The 24,649-nt window shown below is 39.8% G+C and overlaps 1 long non-coding RNA gene across 1 annotated transcript; it reads right to left on the minus strand.

Moving 5' to 3' along the window:
* Positions 1-1,172: 1,172 nt before the first annotated feature.
* On the minus strand, positions 1,173-24,649 carry LOC104969595 (uncharacterized). Its single transcript, XR_808874.4, has 4 exons — positions 24,464-24,649; positions 18,434-18,571; positions 11,071-11,213; positions 1,173-4,296 (listed from the first exon to the last, which is right to left on the minus strand). It is a non-coding gene; the product is annotated as an uncharacterized lncRNA (long non-coding RNA).

A 24,649-nucleotide genomic window follows, 5' to 3' on the forward strand; every position in this document is an offset into this window, starting at 1 on the left:
AGCCTTCCAAAGAATCCTTTGAGAAAGTCCTCATCTAACCTAATTGTGGGATTTCAATTTCAATTAAACTAGGACTTTTCTCCTCACAGTCTGAAATTGAGAGCGAGACTGGAATCTTTCTATTTCAGTGAAGGCTGTGAGCCAGCCAAATGGCCATGAAGGATAGGAAAATGGATAGAATAAAAATGCTGAATCTTCAAAAATTGTGTTACTACATGTTGAGATAAATATCATGTAGCAGAGGAAAGAGATAGGGTGTTTTTCAGATATTTAAAACTCAATTTACAGCCACTTGCTAATAGAAATAGACTGTAGAAAATGAACAGATTTTTTTCAGAGATCAAGATGCTAAAAGATATGTGAATTGTTAGATAATTGAAAGCTGAATGGTCATATTATATCCATATTTTGACTTGTGCAGTACTTAAAATGCTCCTGATTTGAATTTTTTTTTTCTTTCTCCTTCTCTCCCTTCTTTTGCCCCTCCCTCCCTTCCTTCCTTTCTCTTTTTTCTTCATTTTACTTTTTCAATCTGTTGAGATAATAAGAGAGTGGATGTATGTTTTCACCTGTGCCTCATGTCTGCCTCTATTTCATTTTTAAGCCTGGGGCAATACCCATCTACCCATCTGGAGGTTCCTGCCTGAAATAAAAAGTCTCATTGCTGAAGCTTCCTCTTAGAGTGTTAGAGGCGTTCCTATAATCTTTAGGTTTAATTCATTCTAACATATGCTGATTGGAGACCAACTAAAGTGAAATAAAACTGTTTTTGACCTTCATGTTTCTTTGCAACATTTTCAATTGAACTAAGAGAAAATGCAATAATAAATGGAATCAGCAAATAAGTTTTCTTACAAGGAGTTTACAAAGCTTTACTCAAACTCCTGAGAGGATCTGTGGCCTGTTGTTAGCCCCACAGTTAACTTTTCCAGGAGTCTGCTCCTGATTTTGACCCTTGCGAGCTACATTTCCCAGACTCTGTCGGCCAGCTTGTGGTTGGATTTGACCAGTTTGAGGCTCTAGTGGGAGACTAGAGGGTGGGAGAAGAGAGAAGCTAACTCTCTGACTTTGGTGGCATCCCAGCAATGACTGCTTCTCCTCCATGGCTCCAGCTCCTATCAGACTTACTTGCCACTGCTTGAGCTTCTTCTGAGTAATCGTGTCCCCTGGCTTTTATAATAGCATCTTCAATCTTTGTCTAAGCAGCCTAGAGATGGCAACGCATTCCTTTTTTGTTCTCAGGCTCTGGGTTTCCTTACTATCACGTATGTAACCAATTTTCTGCTTTAAAATCACCTGAACTATTTCTTTCTTCCTGGTTAGACCTTTTCTGATCTGTCTTATTTTTGTAAGTCATTGTTGAAAAAACATTCGAAGAGTTACAAATTTCAGGGGGAAAAAGGCTAGGTTATGCCAATAATACTGGCTGAATATTGCAAAAGGCACGAAATAAATCAATAGCTATTATTTCTATAAGAGACCTAAAAGCTAGTTGAATAGATTTATTTTCTTCCATAATTGAGTAATTTTTTGGATTTCTGTTGGTGTAATTTTATCCCATAGTTGCTGTCTCCCATATGGTTACTTAGAGAAAAGCTACTCAAAGCATAACATTTGGAACTGAATGCCCAATTGGTTGTCTACAGCTTCCTGGGGACATTTTGGTCTCACTCATAGCATTGGATATGTTGCATAAAAAATGGGTATTGACTGTTAGAAGAATTTGAGATGATCATATTTACTGTGAGTTTAGTTAAGTAAAGGAAAGAGAGAAGAGGAGAGAAGAAGGGAAGAGGGGGAAGAAAACCTACCTGAAATGCATGGTGTTGCTACAAACTGCTACTTTGGGCAAGTCATTTAACTCCTTTGAGCCTCAATTTAACAGAAAGGGATCTTCAAGCATTCAGATACTCCTCCATGAATAGTAGAACAATAAACTCATCTAGTTTAAACAATAAGGGTCATTTATTATTGCAGATAGGAGAAGGCAATGGCACCCCACTCCAGTACTCTTGCCTGGAAAATCCCATGGGCGGAGGAGCCTGGTAGGCTGCAGTCCATGGGGTCGCTAAGGGTCAGGCACAACTGAGTGACTTCACTTTCACTTTTCACTTTTCACTTTCATGCATTGGAGAAGGAAATGGCAACCCACTCCAGTGTTCTTGCCTGGAGAATCCCAGGGACGGGGGAGCCTGGTGGACTGCCGTCGATGGGGTCGCACAGAGTAGGACACGACTGAAGCGACTAAGCAGCAGCAGCAGCAGCATTATTGCAAATGACAAAGGTTCTTAGGTGGAGCTTCTCCAAGTCATGCAGGAAGAAAGCTCATGTCATCTCCTGCTCCCTGCCTCCCAGTCAGGCTCCTTCCCCCCTTCTCTCTGTCATTCAGGACTTCCCTGTGGTCACAGAGTTCACAACAGCATCTGCACGTGAGACAAAACGAAGCAGAAGACAGCTTCTCTTCTTTGGTCTCTTTTTAAAGAATGCAAGACACTTTCCCAGAAGAATCCCAGGTGACTTCTAAGGTTGGAATGAATCACTCTGAAATTTGGACATATTTTAGAAATAATTGTAATTGTTATATTTTCTTATGAGTCTTAGGGAACAAGAATAATATAAAAGTTACGGATCAAAATCAAGTTTTAGATGATGTAGTGAGAAAAACAGTTCATAATTCTTATTTTAAACATGTTTGAGGGTTGATGCATAGAGAATGGTTTGGAACTTTTTCCCCTTAAGGAAAAAGTAATAATTACTAAAGTTTAATGAGCATTCATTATGTACCAGGAGGTTGTGTAAGTACTTTAATCTCACAGTTCATTACAATCACTCAATGAAGTAGGTGCTATTACTATCACCCCACTTTACAGATAAGATATTTAAGGTACAAAGTGGTTAAATCATTTTCCCACTGTTCCTCTCCTGGAAAATTTTGCAGAAAGCTAGGATTTGAACTCAAAGGTTTTAACAGCAGAATCCCTGCCTCCCAAATCTACAGCAATGACAACACGCATTGTATTCGAAATTACCTGAACAAGAATCTTGGAACATTATGGGTTTTGCAACAGTTCTTTGCAGTAGCTTTGAAACATCATGATGATTGGCGGTTTTGTCTAAAAGGCTTTTGTTTTTAGCCTTTTAAAAAGTGAAGGTGTGTATATATTTTCCTTCTCTACTATGTAACTTTGCATCCTCTCAAGTTGTTCATCAGCTCAGTGGTTCTCAAACTTTAATGTGTGCAAGAGTCACCTGGGGGTTTTATTAAATGCAGAAGCTGATTCTGGAAGAGGGGTGGGGTAGGGGGCTACCAGTGTGATGCTGTTGCTACTGGACGGAGGACCACAGACAGAGTAGAAAAGTATTAAGTGGTCATTCATAATGTGCTGGTGGACCGTATGTGCTGGAGCCAGTATCTACCAGCTTGTAAGAGCCAATTGTTAAATTTTCAGAAATATTGGAAGCTGGTTGTTAAGCACAGTCGTTATCAACAAATTATATAAATGTCCAGTTAACATAACTGTCATCGTTCAGTTCAGTCGCTCAGTCATGTCCAACTTTTGTGACCCCTTGTCCTTCACCATCTCCCAGAGCTTGCTCAAACTCAAGTCCCTTGAGTTGGTGATGCCATCTCGTCCTTTGTTGTCCCCTTCTCCTCCTGCCTTCAATCTTTCCCAGTATCAGGGTCTTTTCTAATCAGTTGACTCTTCACACCAGGTGGCCAAAGTACTGGAGTTTCAGCTTCAGCATCAGTCCTTCCAATGAATATTCAGGATTCATTTCATTTAGGATTTATTGGTTTGATCTTCTTGTAGTCCAAGTGACTCTCAAGAGTCTTCTCCAACACCACAGTTCAAAAGCATCCGTTCTTTGGTGCTCAGCTTTCTTTATGGTCCAACTCTCACATTCATAAATGACTACTGGAAAAACCATAGCTTTAACTATATGGACATTTATCATAAAGTAATGTCTCTGCTTTTTAATATGCTGTCTAGGTTGGTCATAGATTTTCTTCCAAAGAGTAAGCATCTTTTAATTTCATGGCTGAAGTCATCATCTGCAGTGATTTTGGAGCCCAAGAAAATAAAGTCTGTTACCATTTCCATTGTTTCTCCATCTTTTTGCCATGAAGTAATGGGACCGCATGCCATGATCTTATTTTTTTGAATGTTGAGTTTTAAGCCAGCTTTGTCACTCTCCTCTTTCATCTTCATCAAGAGGCTCTTCACTTTCTGCCATAAGGCTGGTATCATCTGCGTATCTGAGGTTATTGACATTTCTCCCAGCAATCAAACATAGCTGTAAACAAAGGCAATAAATATGCATAACTCACGTTTTGATAATCATTTTTCACCATTTCTCAATTACTGATGCTCTTGACATTTTTATGTTGACTGTGGAATTATTCTATAATGATGTGACACTCCTCACCTCTTCCCTTCTCTGCATTCAGTAATGTCACATGGAAAGCTTGAAATTGATCATGGTGGGGATACTGACACGGTGGAAACTGGGACATATTACATATCAGGGCTGTTTCCCCCAGAGAACCTGTTGTTAAAACATTTACCAGCATACCACTCTGGTAAATATTACATTTACAGTTAGGATTACTGATTTTTTTTTTTAAAAATCGAGTTGTCATTTCAAACCTGAAACTAGTTCACACGGAGATAAAATTTACAGCTTGCTGGAGCTTGCAGGTTGGGTGAGAGTGTGAGGGAGGAGGGTCTTTTGGTTTCACATTGTGAGTTAGCGGGACGATAGTTCCTGAGAGTATGTGTCTGTGTTCTTGCTTTGGGAAGGGGTAGACTTGTACTTCATTCTGTACTTGCCCTTCAAGTTAGTTATTCATGAGTGGGAAGAGGGCACAAGAAGAGTGATGTTGGATGTGTTCTGTCTATGATCACCCAGAAGTTGCTACATGTCTGAAGTGTCAGCTTTCTCGATTGTTTGTAATAAGCACCCCGTCTTCACAGTCATTTGCTCTGTGTGGACCGGGCACAGTTTTATATTTTGCCTTTGGCAGCTGAGAGCTATTATGGGGGCCCACAACATCTGTTTCAACAACAGTGGGTCCCTGGTCAGAAAAACCAATTAAAAGAGAAGTCCAAAACAAAATGTCGTAACTTGTATGTTGTACGTCTGCAGTAAACATGGTTACTGGAAAAAGAAAGAGAATCCTTTCATACGGCTGGGGTTATTTACAAAACTATGATGGGTGATGAAAGGGCTGAGCTGTGTTTTGAGTTGGAGGCTGCAGGAGAGGAAGCTAAGTGGCCAGCCTTCCTGATGTGAGATGCTTCGTAAAGGCTGCGCTAATCGGCAGGATCGTTCTCCAGCATGATCAACTGAATAACAACATATAATGGGCCTCCAAACATTTGCTCAGTCTTTCTGGTTCGTTCTGCCATCAAATTTTCACTCATCAAGAGTACAAAGTGCCGGTGATTTCCTGGAAGGCTAACTAGCCTTTCCTAACCTGGCAGCATCAAGAGCGGTGATGTTTACATTGAGCTGATGAGTACTAGACAAAACATAGCGAGACATGGAACGGGGAACCTGTAAAAATTCCATCACTTTTTCTTTGTTTACTGCTTAAGAGGTGGTGGGAAAAAACTCAAAATCTCTCCTTTTTCCTCCTTTCATATCTGTAGGAACATGCTTCTTATTCTTTTATTACGAACAGAGACTCAGTAATGTTGAGAATGCTGTGTGTGTGTGTGTGTGTGCACGCGTGCACACACACAAGCTTTTCAGAGAAGTACAACTTTCTTCTTAAGATTTTGAGCTTTTAGAAGCAAACCAACAACTAATGCCAACGGGAGAGTTTTTAAAAAACAATCAGTAAATGTCCCAGCTATAAACATTTTCTTTCCTACCGGAGCTGAGGCAGGATTGGGTCATGCTGACAATTATGCCTAGTTGTATTTTAAGCCTCCTTAGCCCCACAGGACAGCTGCATGAGTGTGGGGACCCCTGGGGAGTACAGCCCACCTGGTTCTGTTCTTTTCCTCCCACTCAGATGAAATTTTTAGTTTTTTTTTTTTAGTTGCTAAGAAGGCAACTACCCGTTTCCATGGCTGATTGCCTTTAGCCCAGATAGTTTTGAAACTGGTGATGCTTTACCCTAGTGGGTGTTTCTCACACTCATTTTGTGTTTAATGGTGTGAATCAGCATGACTTGGAGGCAGTGGCGCATACAGGGGTGAAGACTACAGCTACAGTTAAACTGCATGGGCTGAAATCCCCTTGAAACACTGATTTTTTTTTGTTGTTTTTAAACAATTGCTCATATAGAACTTCCTGTATGTCAGGCACGATTGGAGAACTTTACAAATGTAAACTCATTTAGCTTTCACAACCTGGGGAGAGTATTTTCATTGTACTCCACTTTTCAGATGGGATCACTGAGGTAGGGAAAGCTCGTGGGGCAAACTGATTCACAGCATGGGCTCTGGAGTGGCCTTGCCTGAGTTTGGATTTCAGATTTGCCGCTTTTGGGCTGTGTGTGACCTTAGGCAATGAAACAGTACATCTTATCCATCCCATCACCATTATGACGTTCTTAGAGATATTTTTTAATACCAAGAGAATGGGAATGACACAGTATCAGACTAAACAACAGTCTCGTAAATAGGATAGATTTGGTGTTTTAAACGAACTACTACGCTCTCCTTGTTTTGTAATGTACCAGTCAGGATTTCAGCGCGGTCTTGCACCAGTATGGACTGGTGTGTGGGAACCTATCTCACTACTCTATCTTTGGCATATCACTGTTACTATAATTAATACTATAGCACGTACAGAGTTGATCATTGCATTGTTATCATTATTGGACCAGTCTGCTAAAAAAAAAAAAAAAAAAAAAAAGAGAGAGAAGGCAATATCCTTCAGACAAAGAAACACAAAAACGCACTGACACTTGTTTGGAAAGTAATAGTACATATTCCATAACCTCCCTAATATAGATGGAAAATTCTAAATTTAGTCAGCCCAGAAAGTACACATTCACACTGTAAATTATACCTCCCTTAATTTCTGGATACCACAGAGCATGTCTTTGAGCGAACACAGCGTATCTGGGATTCGAGGTGGTTCTGCTCTGTAGGTGTGTGCCAATCTGTAATGATCCATGGCTGCACTGTAATAGCCCAGCTGTCAGCCAACCAGAAAGCCGCAGAGACTCCCCTGGACATCTGAAAACGCTGCTGTGAGGGGAGGCCCTTCCTGGCCATTTGCCTTTCTTCCTGGGAAACAGGGCCAGTTTATTGCTGTCTTATTCTAAGGCCACAGAACTGTGGTCATCTATTCTTCTAATGGATCTTCCATAACATTTCTCACCAAGAATTACCAAATACTCTCAACCTTCATCAAAGAGTGTCTTTTCCCTCAGTCATCTTTCACCAACTAAAAACATGTCAAGATAGGAGGGAGATTGTAGAGCTTTTGTTTTTCTTTTAGGAATTGACTGGGATGCAGGACTTATCTCTTGGGCAAACATACTTAGCAACGGAGCTGACTTGATAGATGTTGCATGTTAAGTAAGTGGCATTTTTATTGTCTGATTTAGAAATTGTGAAAAACAGCAGATCATTTGTTGTTGTCATTCCTCTAATGTTTTTTAGGTTTTTTAAAATTAATTCTTTTTGGGAATTTCTTAGATTGTGCATTTATTCATAGAGCCCTTTAAACGTATACATTGAAAGGAAATGAGTGGGTGGCTCTTAAGCTCCCACTGTGGACATAGATGGACATTAAGACAAATTCCGTTCATAGCTTAATATTAATGGAAAAATCAGTGCTTTTAAAAAGCATTTTATTTCCAAGATGTTTGCCTGCCAAAACTGAGTATGATTTAGTGTAGGTAATTCAGTTATGTGTAGAGGGAGTTAGGGGAAATGGTTTATCAGACTCACACTCCGGTAGTCTGAAACTTTTGGTTTGTGTGCTGTGAAAATGCGTTGGCAAGCATCGCGGTCAGAAACCATTCTGGTACACATTTTCCGTTTCTATGTTGAGTGTAGATAGTAGAGAATGCAGCAGTCATTTTAGATTCTCTTTAGTGTTTTACTTTTTACTTTTCCTGCAATTTATGAACACTTTTGTTTCATTTCTTTGTGAAGCTCAATAAAATACATTTAAATAGGAGGGCATTCTGGATCTTTCTTCAGGATCTTAGGTCACACAGGTTCCAGTGCTGGTCTATGATTATGGCTTTAGTTTTCTAAAGTTCTGTTTTACTTCTATTATTCTCAGTAGAGAAAATTCTAATCAAGGAGCAAACTGGAAAACCTGGATGGAATAATCTGAACAAAACACAAGATAGTAAATCAATGCATGTTCATAATTCCCTTCATAATTTTTGACACCAGGCGTGTTTTGAGTTTAGGATTATACGGCTTCATGGGAGAACTTAGAAACCAAACATTTCTGTAGCAGAACATTCATAAAATGTGAAATCAATAAAGATTGTGCTGTGCTTGGTCACTCAGTCGTATCTGACTCTTTGCGACCCCATGGACTGTAGCCTGCCAGGCTCCTCTGCCCATGGGATTCTCCAGGCAAGAATACTGGAGTGGGTTGCCATTTCCTTCTCCAGGGGATAATCCTGACCAATAATCACATTCCTTTCTGTGAACCTAGAGAACCAAACGTATAACAGACATGTGCATGCTAAGTTGCTTCAGTCGTATGTGACTCTTTTCGACCTTATGGACTACAGCCCTCCAGGCTCCTCTGTCCATGGGGCTTCTCCAGGTAAGAATACAGGAGCAGGTTGCCATAACCAACCCAGGGATTGAACCCAAGTCTCCCTCATTGCAAGTGGATTCTTTACCAGCTGAACTACCAGGGAAACCCCGATACTAATGACGTTGATACTTCTGCAACAAAACATGAATCCTTACAAAGTAGGATAAAGACCAAAACATCATGTTAGTTTGATCTAGTTTGCTGCCAATACTTATGAAAATTTTTCACTTTTCAGACTTCAAAAAAATTTTTGAATTTCAGACTTATAAATAAGGGATTATAGGCCTATATTAGAAAATTGATTGGGGTATAGATAGTGGAGATCAACATTAGTCTTCTTTACAGATTTTTATTTCTTACCAGGACATGATACGGGAAATCAGGCATGATACATACTCACTTGATTCTATAAAATTATCTTAAATTTTCAAATGAAATAAACATGGATAATATCCACTGATGCCTCTCCAAGTATAACTGACTATTTTAATTTCTGCTCCCATTATGCTACACAAATTCTTCCATTCAATAGGTATCTATTGAACTCATACTGGGTGCCAAGTACCTGAATTAGGTAAATGGGGATATAAAAATAAATATGTCACTTTCTTTATCACTGTCCTTATTAAACACATCACTGAAGTAAGGAAAAGAGGGATTATGCAAATGTTTGCTAAATTAGCAGGGAGATTTAAACTTAACTTCCTGAGAAGAGGCATTTAGACTGAAATCTGAAGGATGACGTGGTGCCAGCCAGGGTAAGGGAGAGGCAGTGTTCCAGAACATGAACATATGCAATAGACACTGATGGGAGAAACAATATAGGGATTGCCCCAAATCTAGGCAAGCTTGGAGTGCAGCACGCAGAGAGAGATGGAGAGTAGCTAGAGAGGTGGGTTAGGGGCCAGACAGGAGAGGGTCATAAGCCATATAAACGAGTTGGAATTCATTGGTTACCATGTTGATCTTCTCTACAAATGAGACGGTCTTTGAGTCATGGACCATATTCTGTTCTTTGTATCCCGGAGCTGATCACAATGACTAGCATGTTGTAAAACAATCTTTGTTGAAGGAAAGAAGGAAGGAAGGAGAGAACAGAGGAAGGGAACAAAGGAGAAAGGAACAGGAATGAATTTAAGAGTGGAAGACCAAACATAAACATTAAAGAAAACTTGAGTGTGAGACAGAGTGTCAACCGTTTTTAAAAGGAAGAGTGGTCGTCTCTAGACTAAGGATTCAGAATCTGGATTTTTAAATCAAACTTTAGCACATTCTGCATCTTCAGGCAATTATCTTTGCTCTCAGGACCTGTTTCCTCTTCTGCAAAATGAGATATTTCACATACCATCTCTAGCTCAGAAATTCAATAATTCTATAAAAAGAGCTTTCAAATGAGGGTGGGGGCAGCTTTCTGTTGTTCAGAGCACAATTGGGTGCAAATTGCAGTGTGATTCTTATGGATGCCACGTCATAAGGCAGGGATCACGGAAAGAGTCTGCTTTCAGAAAGGTATATGCCCACGTACAATCCAAATGTTTTGATTCATCTCTGATTGAATATTTATCCTGCTTCTAACAATATAGTTCGAAGAGCTATTTTTTTTCAAATTTATATTCAGTAACGCCCTCAACATTTCTTAAATTACTAGTGTCAGTTAAGACAAGAACAAAACAAGAAAGTTAAAAATACATTGTGTCTCTATGCCATTGCCACAAAAAATGAACGGCCAACTTGCCAACAAAGACTTTCTTTTCAGGGAAGATAATTTGCATGTGGGGCTTCATTCAAGTACTTTGAAAATGTGTCCAAGGAAACGTAGCAATTGAAATGATTATCAGAAACTGGTTGTATTTCATTCTAAATCACTATTTCCAAGACACTTTTGGTAAGCTAGAGGAGGATCAATGGAGAGTATTTGGAACCTACTCTTGTCCTTGATCATCCAGGAAACTTTTGATTATTCCCTAGTTTGGTCTGCGGTGACTTGATCTATTTCCTGTTTTGTTTGTCCAGTGTTTGTAGGTACAATTCACATTATTAGGCTTAGAACTGAGAAGACATATGGGCATCTATGTGTAAGGCAATGTTGGTATTTAGTAGATATTACAGCAAATGGTTTGGAAAACAAGGCTGGAAGTCAATGGAGCCAGTGGGCTAGAACATAGTTTGTTTGAGTTGGGTTTTCCACGAAGAAAATGCAAGAGAAGAGGCCATATCAGTGACATTACAGGTGCATGCAAATCTCAATATCTTAGAGTTTATGATATTGTTGAAATAGTGAGCTACTGAGGCAAGAATAGAGAGGTTGAAATCAGTCACCTGTGAGGTCTTGACTCCAGTTTCATGATCTCAAGGAGTTTACTCCATCTCTCTGGCTCTCATTGTACTCGTCTATATGAGGAATGAATCAGACCACAAGAAGCTCAAGATGTTTCCATTTTAAGATTTTCAAGTCTTATTTCCTACAAATGCAGAAAGACGAATTTATTTACATATGAAAATTTTACCATAGTCTATTTTGCTTCTGAGATAAAAATCTTAGAGAGTCAAGCTTATTCAGATAAAAATATTTACACATTTTATTTAAGAAAAGACTGTCAATTTCAGTCAAAAAAGGTATAATAGCTTCTAGATGGTTAATTATCTTTTTACTTTGAGATAAGTTTCATGTACTTTTCCCAGTGAGTATGCTTTTAATCCCAAAGCCCAAATACGATAAATCAATCAATAATTACAAACATATTTAACTGTTTTCCTTCACACATACACACACACACACACATTGTGTGTGTGTGTGTATACATAGTATGTATATATGTAATTATATTTATATATTTATATTTGGTTCACTATTTGAAATATTTTTTACTGTTAAGAGTTTTACAAATACTTTATGGTTTAAGGAATAATGTTTTTCAGACACAAGTATAAAAAACAATGCTATTAATTTATGAGAAATGGAAAAGAGAGATTGGCACAATCTGGAGTTTCTAGGAAATTTAGGAATTCAGCATTCCCTAGAGCAAATTTCTACCTGTCCACATTCACACTTCACCAGAGACACATCATCCAAGTCTACTAGACTCAATTCAAGAGTAGAAGCATCAACATATCATGACAATATTAGTAGCAGTGAATTATTTTCTGATTTTGTTTGTTTGCTTGTTTCTACCCTGTACTTCTGGTGTAATCTTTTGCTTTGCATTGGGCTACTCCAGAGTAGGTGCATAGATTCCTATTCTATAAAATGAGAGGAAAATGGGATTCTGCCCACAAAAGAAAGTGGCTCTAAGAAGCAGTTCTGAAGTTTTCTTCATTCTCAGGGGAAGGCAGTACATAAACGTAACTTGTAATTAAAAATGCTGAGTTTCCATTGATGACCAAAAAAAATGTATGTGCCTTTTAGTAAAAAATGCAAGTGCAAGAAAAGAGAAAAAGTATTAATACAAGAGTAAGAAGAACTGATCTGTAGGAGAGAAAAGAACAGGAGTCCTTTATTCGCTTTTCAGTATTGATCTGCTTGTTTTGTTTGTTTGCTTGTTTTTGAAGAACTGAAAATCAAACACTGAATTATTACCCTAGGGAATTTTTACATACTGACAGAAAGTCCACCTCCCTGTGGGATAGGCCTGTTCAGTGGCCTTACTACGGGATGTGAGTCTCTGGCTTGGAGGCTGCTGAACCTGGCAAGTAGTAACTATCAGCAGTTACCATCTGACAGTTATTCTGTGGCTTAAGAAAAAATGGCTTGTGGTCACAGTCCAATCCCTGCTGGACAGGTATCCACATCATAAGAAACCACCACTAAATCTGGCACCGAGATGGACTATTATTGGCAGCAAAGACAGAAGGGCCTGAATCAGCATTTAGACTTGAGAGCTCTGACCATCTAACCTGGTCACTCCGGGTCAGGGCTGAGGGAGGCAGGTCTGCGGGGTAAAATGGGAACAGAGAACAGCTCATTGCCTGGGAGCCTTTGACAGTCTACAGATAAAACGATTGTGCTGATTTCTAGACTTTCTTAGCTGGCACATTTTATGTGCTTAATTTCATAAAGACAAGGAAATCCCCTCTCCTTTTATAAGGAGTGTGATTTTTATCAGCCAGTTGAAAAATACAAGCAGATCCTACAGACACTATTACCATAGATTAGTGTATCTAAGCACTCACGATTGTTTTCAACATAGTCACTGTGCGGAGGGAGCTCATCTTTTTACAGAAGAGCAAAGTGATGATGAAGAAAAGCAAAGAAATCCATGCCCAATGTTTGCTCAGCCATGAAAGCGTGTCTTTCAGTGAGCTGGCAAATTCACGAGCAGTTCCTGCTGCCCATCTCAAGGGCAATAGAAGAGTCATGGTGGGTCTATTCAGAGAGCAGAATTCTCAAGGCCTTATTTTTCTTAAACTTGATGGCCTTATAGGCCCTGGTATCTATTGCAGAGAAGTATAAATGGCTTATTCTTCCAGTAGGAGCTCCCTTTGCCTCCTCCACTTCTCCATATCTGTTTATTTTTAATCAACACACAGTTAAATACATCCCTGAATGGAGAAAGTGGACAGATGGATCAAAGGTGTTTCAAGGGCACTGCCACCAACATGTCAACAGTAGAATTTACCTGGCCCAAGGGGCCCAACAGTCATTAAACAGGGGAGCAGTCTGGGGTGCCAATGAACTCCCTGGCATTATAGTTAGCATTGACCCCAGTAGGGTGGGTGCACCTCCTGCTGGTCAGTAAATGAGGTAAATTTAATGGTAGCCTTTGAGGTGAACCAATGTTTTATTCCTTGGCCAAGGCTGAAAAACGTGGCTGGCTTGTAGGGAGCAGAGGGTGATATTTAGGAGTGTGGAGAGGCAGGCAAAATGCTCGTAAAGAGCTTGGAAAATGCTTATAAATGGGGCTGAGAAGAGAGGAGGCATTGGAAACAAAAGCAGGTTTTCCAAACCAAATCTCTGAGATGCAATTATATTTCTTTTTTTTTTTTTTTTATTCTGGAGACAAGCTCTGGTTGAATTGTGTGGTGCAACTGCTAACAGCCTTTTGCCAGAAGGAGTCAAGAAAACATGGCAAAGCAATGTTTTTCTCCTTTAGGGAATATTGACTTTTCTCTTTCCTGTGACTGTGTTTTTTTTTTTTTTTAACCCTACCTGGAAACAGTCATAGTTGTAATCATAACCAACTAAATGCATGGAAATGTATTAGCCTTGAAAGAACTTTCCATTAGCACATAGTGGAGTCGATGGAGTTAACACAGAATAATTAAAGTTTCATAAGGTTTCCCCTTTTCCTTCACACTGTATTTGCTTAATTGATTTGGATAGTCCTAACTTTTGGCATTTGACTTAGAGATGTTGTATCTGCTTTCACACTAAATCAAAGACAATTTTTTACTAAGTTTCAGTATTGTTTTGAAGCAAAGGGAACAGAATGCAATTGTAAACCAAAGAGGTAGGACAGACACGATGAAGGCAAATAGAATCTAATTACCAGCTTAAATGTAAATTATCATGATTGAGGGAAGAAGTTTATTTCCAATGGCTTGTGATGCTTAAAATATATTTACCTGTCTTTCCAAAACAAAAATATGATTTTCTTTACTTTTTCATCTTACTTAACTTTTGATTCTCGGAGTTTTTCATGTAAATGATTTTTAAACTGAAGGACATTATGGGGAAAGCCTCAGTAAACTTACAGTGCTTTCTCATTACCAAAATATATATTTGGGAAACATTGGAGCATCATTATCTAATGATGGTAATTTAAATTTTTGGTAATTTAAATTAGTCATGTGCAAAAGAACACTTGGCCTCTACTAACTACATAAATATTTCTTATTTTATCAGTCTATTTTCTCACAATAATGAAAGTAGAAGTCTTTACCACTTCTAAATCCTTCAACTTGAAGTGGGTTAGGAGTTGATACTGTTTATGTCAATAAAGCATCTGAAGAATACCACTTCTTTAAAAAAAAATTAGCCTGCTTCCTTAAGCCTCAAAAAAGCAGTGTGTTAAAGCTCTAATGCAGCAACGGTGAAGGTTTGGATTGTTTTTCCCCTTGGTGAACAGCAGACTGGGTTCTACCAGGGATGGTTCCCACGGTTAGCATTTTTATCTTCAAGGCCACGTGTGAAAGTGGGAAGTAAAAGCTCCAGACACCACCAGGGGGCGCCAAAGGACAGCAACTGTTTGCATAATAGGTTAAAGAGCATTGCAGAAAGAGTAGCCGAGAATGACCCCTAGATGGAAACTTGGATCCACCTTGGGCCATGGTGGAGAAGCTTCTTATTTGTGCAAAGTGTCTTCAGTCACTAGAGATAGAGGCGGCCATTGCAATGATCTGAAAAACTTCCGTATTTTATAAAGGACTCGACTGAGATCTAGAGAAATTAAGGAACGTGTTCCAAGTCCCCACTGGTGGGCTGTGGCAGAATTGGGACCTGTACTGGGATGAGAACTGAGGTGTCCAGATTGTTCCTTCAGAACTTCTTCAACTCTCCCATGCTATGTCCTCACAATGAAGATGCTGCAAGGGAAGTTTAAACATTGCACTTGACCTGGTTCCACTGATCTTTGCAACACTTCGGAGGATGGAAAACCATCTTTTTTCCTGAACCTCCAGATTTAAATGAAAAGATATTAAGTTTTCCTTCCCTACCCTTTCTGTGTTCTATTTAGGGAAGTCATATTCCTACTGGAGTGTGTTCTAATTCTTTCCTCACTTTTTATCTCTACTTTTTCGTGAGGACCAGCTGCAGGATCTTTCTTACTTCTCTAGTCAGGACCCTGTTGGCTTCTTGTCAAAACTAACAAAATTTCTCATGCCAAAAAATACATTAGGAACTAATATTTGAAAATATATGAAAATGTCTCTGTTATAATGCATGCTAAAAACCCATTTTCAACTGATACACATCTCTCCAGATAAAAATCTATGTTCTTGCTTTATGATAGAGCCTCTGCTTTCTCCATAAACAACCAATTTCAGGCCCATATTCTGGATCGAGGTGAAAAGCCCACCGCATAGCATAATTGAATTAGAATCATAACGGAAAGCTTTTAGAGCATCTATTGATTTTAACATGCCTGGTCCATAGGCGACTTCAGCAAGTCCACTTCTTCCTAATTTGACAGCTGCTTTGCTCTGGCCAGAGCTCGGACTAATGAGGTTACAGCTGTCAGGGTTAATCAACACAGCCAAATATGAAGTAGGAATGGGTAGCTGGTTTCAGTTAATTTGTGCAAATGTACAGATTGGGTGGGCAATATTTACACTGGTGACTCAAAACAAACTTTCAGGAATGGAGCCAAGTATGATCTCACGTTTTCAGCTCTACCCAGGGGAGATAAGGCACAAATGACAGAAACAGGAGATGGCATACTAAAAAGTTCAGAGCTCCGAACTACCCATGAAAAGCCCATTTATCTCCAGCATATTTTCCTCTTAATTGAGGATCTAATTTAATTTCCAGTCCTTGAGTCTGGTCATTCCTGAACAAGTTCTCAAACCGTCCTGATGATTCAGCTTGGGATTTGTGCGTCTTTTCCCCTTGCCATGGGGCTTTATGTAAGAGCTCCCCCTCCCCCAACCTGTATTCTTGTGAGAGCATCCAGAGTGAGTCCCTGATGGCTGCACATCCATTTTGTTATGAAAACATCATTCTATTAATATAAATACAGGCTGCATTTGCCAGGGCTAACTAGAACAGGTGCAAAGTCTTCAGATGCTTGCTGGTACCGAGAAATGAAAAGGGTGGACAAACAATTTTCGGTGGTGGCAATGTTGGTGTCAATGTAACATTCATCTATGTTGCATTCCTTGATGTTCATGGAAGGTAGCCCAGGAAACTCAATATGACCCGCTTGTAGCGTGGTGAGGGAGGAAGGAGGAAGAGAAAGATAGTGATGACACGGTCTCTAGGATTCTGTTTATGCAAATACTCTCCTCTTGATCTGGGGCTTGCATGGGTTATGTATAGACTGCCTCTGTCAAACCTCCTGCTGCGAGATACGGGATGCTGCCAACATAAATATTCTGCTGATGCTGAATTTAGAAAACAGCTTAAAGGCTCCTGATGTTTCTGTTCTTCCTCTTTTTTTTTTTTTTAATCTTATCCATGTGACTGCCACTGTGTTGCTTGTGGTTTCAAATTCACTTTGTAGTTTTCCAGGCCAGAGAAAGTCATTGCTGAAAGGCACATCTGGGCTCCTGTTCCTATCATTAGACTTATCTCAAGATTTCACTTGGTTTCATGGAGTGAAAGCTTTAAATGCATATGCCATTCATGGAATAGTCTTAATAACTAAGCAATAAATTAACTATGTTGTGAATCTTAAGTGTGGGATTTTACACTTTGGGGGAACCCATCCTCAGAAGTGAGTTCCTAAGGATATATGAGTGTGTCACACACATATACATACATACATAGATAAATGTATAAACACATATGCATAGAGTAGTTTGGGGTTAATTGTTGACATTTCCATCACGGGATTCTCTCCCACAGTGGTAGGCAGAATTCTAAGTTGACTCTTAGAATTCCTGATCTTTGGGGTACACACCCTCACCTTGAGTATGGGTAAGACCTGTGAAGTTCTTATGGGTAAGAACTCACTCATTGGAAAAGACCCTGATGCTGGCAAAGATTGAAGGCAGGAGGAGAAGGGGACAAGAGAGGATGAGATGGTTGGATGGCATCACTGGCTTGATGGACAAGAGTTTGAGCAAGCTCTGGGAGTTGCTGATGGACAGGGAATCCCTGCGTACTGCAGTCCATGGGATCACAAAGGGTTGGACACAACTGACTGATTGAACTGAAGGCCTGTGAATTTGATGGAGTGTCAACTCTGGGATTATCTTTTGTTATGTGGCAGAGGGGAAAACATTTAAAAGATGTAGTTCAGGTTCTTAATCGGTTGACTTTAAATTAACTAAAAGAGAGATTATTTTAGTGATCTGACCTAATTAAGTGAGCCCTTTAAAAGAGGGATTGGAGCCCCCCCTGAGGTCAGAGATTCTCCTGCTGGCTTTCAAGGAATCAGCCACCACTCAACCCCTGAGAGCTAGGTGGCAAGAACTTCTGGGACCTGCTGGAGCTCAGACTGACCCCCAGCTCCTATCTAGAAAGAAGACAAGGACCTCAGCCCTACAGCAGCAAGGAACTGAATTCAGTCACAACCTTGTGAGCTTAGAAGATCCTGAGCCCTAAATGGGATCACAGCCCTGACAGACACTTTGATTTGGGCCTGGTGAGGCCATGAGCAGAGAAATCAGTTAAGCTGTAAAATGATAAATGAGTGTTACTTGAAGCAGCTAAGTTTATGGTAATTTGTCGCACAGTGATAGAAAATAGGGCTTCCCAGGTGGCATTAGTGCTAAAGAACCTGCCTGCCAATGCAGGAGATCTAAGAGATGTGGGTTTGATCCCTGGGTTGGGAAGATTCCCCTGGAGGAGGGCATGGCAACCCACTCCCATATTATTGCCTTGAGAATCCCATGGACCGGAGCTTGGCAGGCTACTGTCTATAGGATCGCAGAGTCGGACACAAATGAAGCAACTTAGCACGCATGATAGAAAACAAATACACCCAAATTCAGTACAAATTGCATGCAGACTTTGAACATCAACAGGACTGGCATTCTCAAGAAAGGGAAAAGTGTCCCCGCACTGCAGGCCACAAATTACCTGCTACAAAGAACATCCAATTATGTATGGTGGCAGTGGTTGTTACATACTTCTCGTCAAACGTCTCATTTTCTTCTCTGCCTTAGGGTTAGGAGTTACTCTTTCATTTCTCAGAAGGGAGAGGAGCTTGTTTGAATTCTGATTGAAGGTTTCAAAACACAACATCATAATCAAGATGCATCATAGTTTTGTTATGGGATTAAATAATTATTCATGAGGACTCCTAGCTTTTTCTCTGTGCTGCCTTCCAAGAACAGTGTGGCTTATCTCTAGACTGATCTTTCAGCTTTATGACAAAGAGTCAGAAGAAAAGGGAAAGGAGAGCATGGCAAGAGACACACACGGCAGGGAATTTTGTTTGAGGGAATTTGTCAAGTCAGGGACCAGACCATGAAACCGAGAATCCCATGCCCTGGTCCAAGAGGCACTGTCTAGAGTGTAGTGGGATTAGTAAACAACTTTTAATTAACCTCATTAAACAAGGATATAGATGGCAGACAAAAAGGGAGATTTTAAACAGATATTCTTTGTTTGGCAACCCATCGTGGTATTAAAAACTGAAATAAATGACTGAAAAATTTTTGAAGTGACTTTTGTGAACTATTCTTTGAACTGTGATACCACTCAAAGTCTGGACTGTGGAGATCAGAGGTTTGTAAACATAAATTGGGCACAACATCCTGAGCGCTTATGACATTCCTGGCATTGGGCCCTTATGATCACGACAAGATGTATAAGCTGCAGGTCCTTAAGGTATGGCACATGGAACTCTGCTCAATGTCATGCGGCAGCCTGGATGGGAGGGAAGTTTGGGGGAGAATGGATACGTGTGTATGTATGGCTGAATCCTTTCACTGTTCACCTGAAACCATCACAAAATTGTTAATCGGTGGGTAGTGGTTTAGTCGCTAAATCATGTCTAACTTTTGTAACCCCATGGACCTAGCCCACTAGGCTCCTCTGTGCATGGGATTTCTCAGGCAAGAAGACTGGAGTGAGTTGCCATTTCCTCCTCCAGAGGATCTTCCTGATCCAAGAATCGAATCTGCGTCTCCCATGTCTCATGCATTGGCAGGCAGATTCTTTATGGACTGAGCCAACAGGGAAGCTGGTTAATTGGTGCTCCAATACAAAATAAGAAGTTTAAAAGTGAAAAAAAAAAAAAAAAAACAAAACCAGTAAAAAAAGATGCAGGTCCTGCTTTAATGCTTCTGATGTCGTGGGAGGTCATATCAAGAGAGTCCCCCTTCACTGGTTTTTGCTAAGAGCAGCAGAAGGATGGATTCAGACACTCCCACAGGCTCCAGCACAGTCTCCCCCAGCCACACTCTGGGGTCAACGTGCATAGGCCTGCAGCTCACGCAGGTCCAACTTGTACACCTGAGCAGAAGTGATACAGAAGAACTACCCAACATTTTCTTTACTACAATGAATCGTTGATGTTCTCAGTCCTGATTCCATCCCATGATTTCCAAGCCCAGTGTAATTACTATTAATCTAAATTGTATACAGGGATGCAAAACTTTGAGGAGAAAGGAGAGAGCATGGTTTATATATGTAGTTATTTTTAAATAAGTCACCAGCATGCAAAGCTTGGCTAGAGACATATGAAAATGGAAAGTTGCTCATTCTTTTGAGAATAAATGTTAACAAAACCACAGCTTGTGGGCCAAACCCAACCTGGATACTACTTTTGTAAATAAAGTTTTATTGGAACCAAGCCATGTTCATTTGGTGACACAGTGCTATGGCTGTCTCTTTTTTACATTCAAGTACAGTTGATTTACAATGTTGTGGTAGTTTCAGGTGTACAGCACAGTGATGCAGTTATTCAAATATATTTATACCTACTTTTTCAGATTCTTTTCCCTTATAGATTATTACAAAATATTGAGCATAGTTCCCTGAGCTATACAGTATGTCCTTGTTGGTTATCTATTTTATATATAGTTCTATGTATATGTTAATCCCAAACTCCTAATTTATCCTTCCCCACTTTCTCCTTTGGTAACCAAAAGTTTGTTTTCTATGTCTGTGGCTCTATTTCTGTTTTGTTAATAAGTTCATTTGCATCTATTTCTTTCTTTTTTAAGACTCCACAAATAAGCAATTTTATATGACATTGGTCTTTTTCTGTCTGGCTTACTTCACTTAGTATGATAATCTCAAGTCGATCCACGGTGCTGCAAATGGGATTTTTTCATTCTTTTTTTTATGACTGAGTGATATTCATGCTATAATGGCAGAGGTGAGTAGTTGAAACACAGATCATCTAGCAAAGCCCAAAGTATTTCTACGAGTTCCTTTACAGGAAAGTTTGCTGACCTTTATTTTAGAAAGACATCTCTTATTTTTCCTGCCATGAAAAACAATAGGAAAAAATCTTTGTGGTAAAAGAGTATAGTCATTTAGGAAGATTTAGGGAAAGAAGACGTTTATGTGGATCAATTTGGAAAATGTCTAACTCTGAAAAAATAATCAACAGTAACCATGCTTTCTTATAACTAAGCTAAGTATTCTGCAAGCATTGCTCTATTGGATCCCATAATAGCTCTATCAGGTCATATTATTCCCATTTTACAGATTAAAAAAAGCTGAAGCTGGGGTGGGACAAGGAACGGTAAAGGATTGTTGCATCTGGGATTCAAACTCATGTATTCATGTCTGTTTGAATCCAGAGCCTGTGAGCTGAACATCATGCTACCATAAAGTGTCAAGGCAATAAATACTGGTATCTCCAATACAGGCAGCCAAGAGAGAAGAAAATCTTCCTATTTTTAATCCAAATGCATATCTTGGGATTAAAAATGAGTAATATAAAAATAGTGTAGAGTAAAAAGACTCATTTCACGCACTAAACGTGCCCTTAACAATATAGCAGCTTTTCAGTATGTCTTGTCTGAAGCTTCCTATTTTTATTCCCTGTCTTTGAGGAGTAAAAGCCATTCATTGATGCAATAAACATTTACTGAGTATTTACTGTGGCAAGGTGCCTGACAGCCATTGAAGACAGTCCTTTTCTCCAAATGAATTGATGTTTACTCACATTAACTTCTGTTTCCACCTTCAGGACAAGAAGATGGGACTTGCCAAATGGACATATTTGTTAGGCAAAAACTTCCAGCTACAAAAAGGAAGATATCTTTTGGAGGCCAATTTTGTAAGGTTCATGTGTCAAGGAGTCTCCTCTTTCACGTGTGTTAGCCTCCTCCACCCAACCTAGGAGGTCAAGGTGAAGTTCTCAGTGAATGGTCCTAGAATTGAATAGGATTGGTTTGCCTGGGAATAAAACAAGGCTTTTGTTACTAAGGTTTGGAAAAAGTCTTTGAAGGCCATTGAAAACCAGGGATCAGGGAATACAAATTATAATTTATTTTTATTGTTTTGCATTCCAAGATTGCAACTGGTCCCTGAAAACATATTTAGAGTAGTCATTTTCATGGGAGTGAGGTAGGTGGTTTTGCCTCCCAGGGGATATTTGAAAATGTCTGCAGACCTTGTCACGTGCCCAGGGAGAGGGCTACTGGCATCTAGTGAGTAGAGACCAGAAATGCTATATCCTACAACACACAGGATGGCCCCCAGCAGAGAATTATCTAGCTGATAATAGGGCAGAGGTTAAGAAATTGCAGCTTAGAGGTTTTTTGCTTTGGAGGGCCCTAGAACACTTCTCCAGTTTAATAGTCACATAGAGTGAAAGTAAAAGTCGATCCGTTGTGTCCAACTCTCTGCAACCCCATGGACTACACAATCCATGAAATTCTCCAGGCCAGAATACTGGAGTGGGTAGCCGTTCCCTTCTCCAGTGGATTTTCCTGATCCAGGAATTGAACTGGGGTCTGCTGTATTGCAGGTGGATTCTTTACCAATTGAGCTATGAGAGAAGCCCACATAGACAGAAGGAGAGATCAATTCTAGTTTGCTTAAGAAGATGCTTATATAACAGCAGACTCTAGCCCATTAATGGTTTTACTACCACTGACTTATTTGTTGAGATAGAATGAGTTTTCAGATCCATCTACTGTATATTTTTAATAGCTTGGAACTTATCGTTAGACTCATCTTCCTCTCTTAGTGTTGGTTTAACAAAGTACTACAAATGGATGGCTGAAACAACAGAGATGTGTGGTCCACAGTTCTGGAGGCTGAAAGTTCAGGATCACAGCATTAGCAGATCACAGCAGCCCTTTCTAAGCCTGTTCTGTGCTTGTTTCTGAGCTTCGGTGGAGTGCTGGTCATCTTTGACTTCTGCGGCACCCTGATCTCTGCCTCTACTTCACGTGGCATTCTCCCTGTGTGTGTGTCTGTGGCCAGTTTCCTCTTTTTATAAGGACACTGGTCATGCTGGATTAAAGCTCATCCTAATGACCTTATTTTAACTTGATGACCTCTGTAAAACACTCTATTACCAAATAAGGTCACGTTCTGAGGCACGGGGAGTTAGGACGCCAATCTTTCTTTTTTTGGTGGGGTAACAATTCAACCTGTATAGCACCATAGGCCAGCCGTATTTTTTTTTTTTTCCTGTGTTGTTCAGGGTCAAACTGTAATATATTTTATTTATCCATTCACAGATGGACACTTGGATTGTTTTTACCTTTGGCAATTGAGAATAATGCTTGATGTGGTCAGCCGTATTTTAGAAATAGCCAGTTCGGTTGTTACGCATGTCCAAACTTACTGAGTGTCCACTTGCCTTTTGAGACTCAAGAAAGGCAGATGTTTCGAGGAGATCCAGTGGGAGAGACTAAAAGATGATTCCATGGTCAAATGGTACAATTAAGATGAAAAGGAATCATCATTCAGTCCACTCATGGCACCTTTCTTTACCACAATAAGTGATTTAAAAGCTCCATGTAAGATGTATGGCGAAACCAATACAATATTGTAAAGTAATTAACCTCCAATTAAAATAAATTAATTAAAAATAAATAAATAAAAGCTCCATGTAAAAAGCAACGTCTAGTATACAAGCGATAAAGAAGAGGTTTGATTGTAGAAAAGCTGTATTTCTCCTGAAACTGAATCTGAGCAATTTCATCTGTGCTTAAAGAGAGCCGGAGCCAGGCAGACTTGCTGCCCTCATCACCCACTTTCCTAAATGGTGTCCCCGCAGCTTGCGGTCCCCTTCGGTGGTCAGCAAGAGGCTTCAAGAAAAGAGCACAATGTGCTCACTGCCACCCTGAAGCGACTAGCCCAAATTACCTGTGACCTTTCCCAGGAGTGGGAGCAGTAAAACCTTCTGGAAAGAGGGAGCGATAAAGAAATTTCGACTTCATTCTTTCATGGGTTTGCTCATAGGAATGTTTATGGGTGAGACACTAAGAATAAACCCAGTTATTGAAGAGGGAGCTGGGAAGTTGACAAGCATGGCTAAACTCAGCAGAGAAATTTGATGAGGAAATTAGATGCTGTGTAGATGGTGTGTAGTGATTAGTCTTCTGAAAGCCAGGATTATTATATAAGTAAGTGGGGGAAGGGCAGTTTATTGTGTCCGGCAGATCCCGTTTATACAGGTATTCTTCCAGCTAATTAGACCCATCATGCTGCCTTTGTACATAAATTTCTCACAGACCCTTTTCCATGGTGTACTTTAGTGAGGTGAAACACCAAACGTGGCATATTCCCTTTCAAAAGTAGATCTCAGAAAAACTAAGATTAGTGAAAATGTACAGCTAAAATCTATTCCTATAATAAGTAAGCCAAAGCATTTAAACTTTGTATATGCATTGTTAATTAAGCCAATGCATTTTAAACTTTATGTATTTGTTGATACTTGGATTTGAGTGTTCCTATGGCAATGAAGAATCCTGGTCCTATAAACATATACTACAGAGGAAAAGAGATACATTAAAAACCCTCCTCAAAAGAGCATTTAAAAGTCTTATTCTGTGACTTCTATCCCAACCAGCACAGACAGAAAGCTAACCCTCGAAATCCTCAATCCTCATATAATTGTTCATTCTGAAAGGCTTTTCTAATTTCGCTTTTATTCAGGCCATCTAATGAGATAATACGTAACAAGCTTACCTCTCACAGTACCTGGCACATAATAAATGCTCAATAAATTGGATTATCCTCTCCTCATTTTAATTCCGGTCGTCACCCCGGCTCCCAGTCCTGTGATCACACTCAGAGAGCAAAGATACCATTTGTTGGCGAGAAATGGTGTAAAAACTCGCCTCTGGGCTGTGCACACGGGGTGGCTGTGCTGGT

This window comes from Bos taurus, chromosome 9 (genome assembly GCF_002263795.3).
Source record: "Bos taurus isolate L1 Dominette 01449 registration number 42190680 breed Hereford chromosome 9, ARS-UCD2.0, whole genome shotgun sequence".
Taxonomy (NCBI): Eukaryota; Metazoa; Chordata; class Mammalia; order Artiodactyla; family Bovidae; genus Bos; species Bos taurus.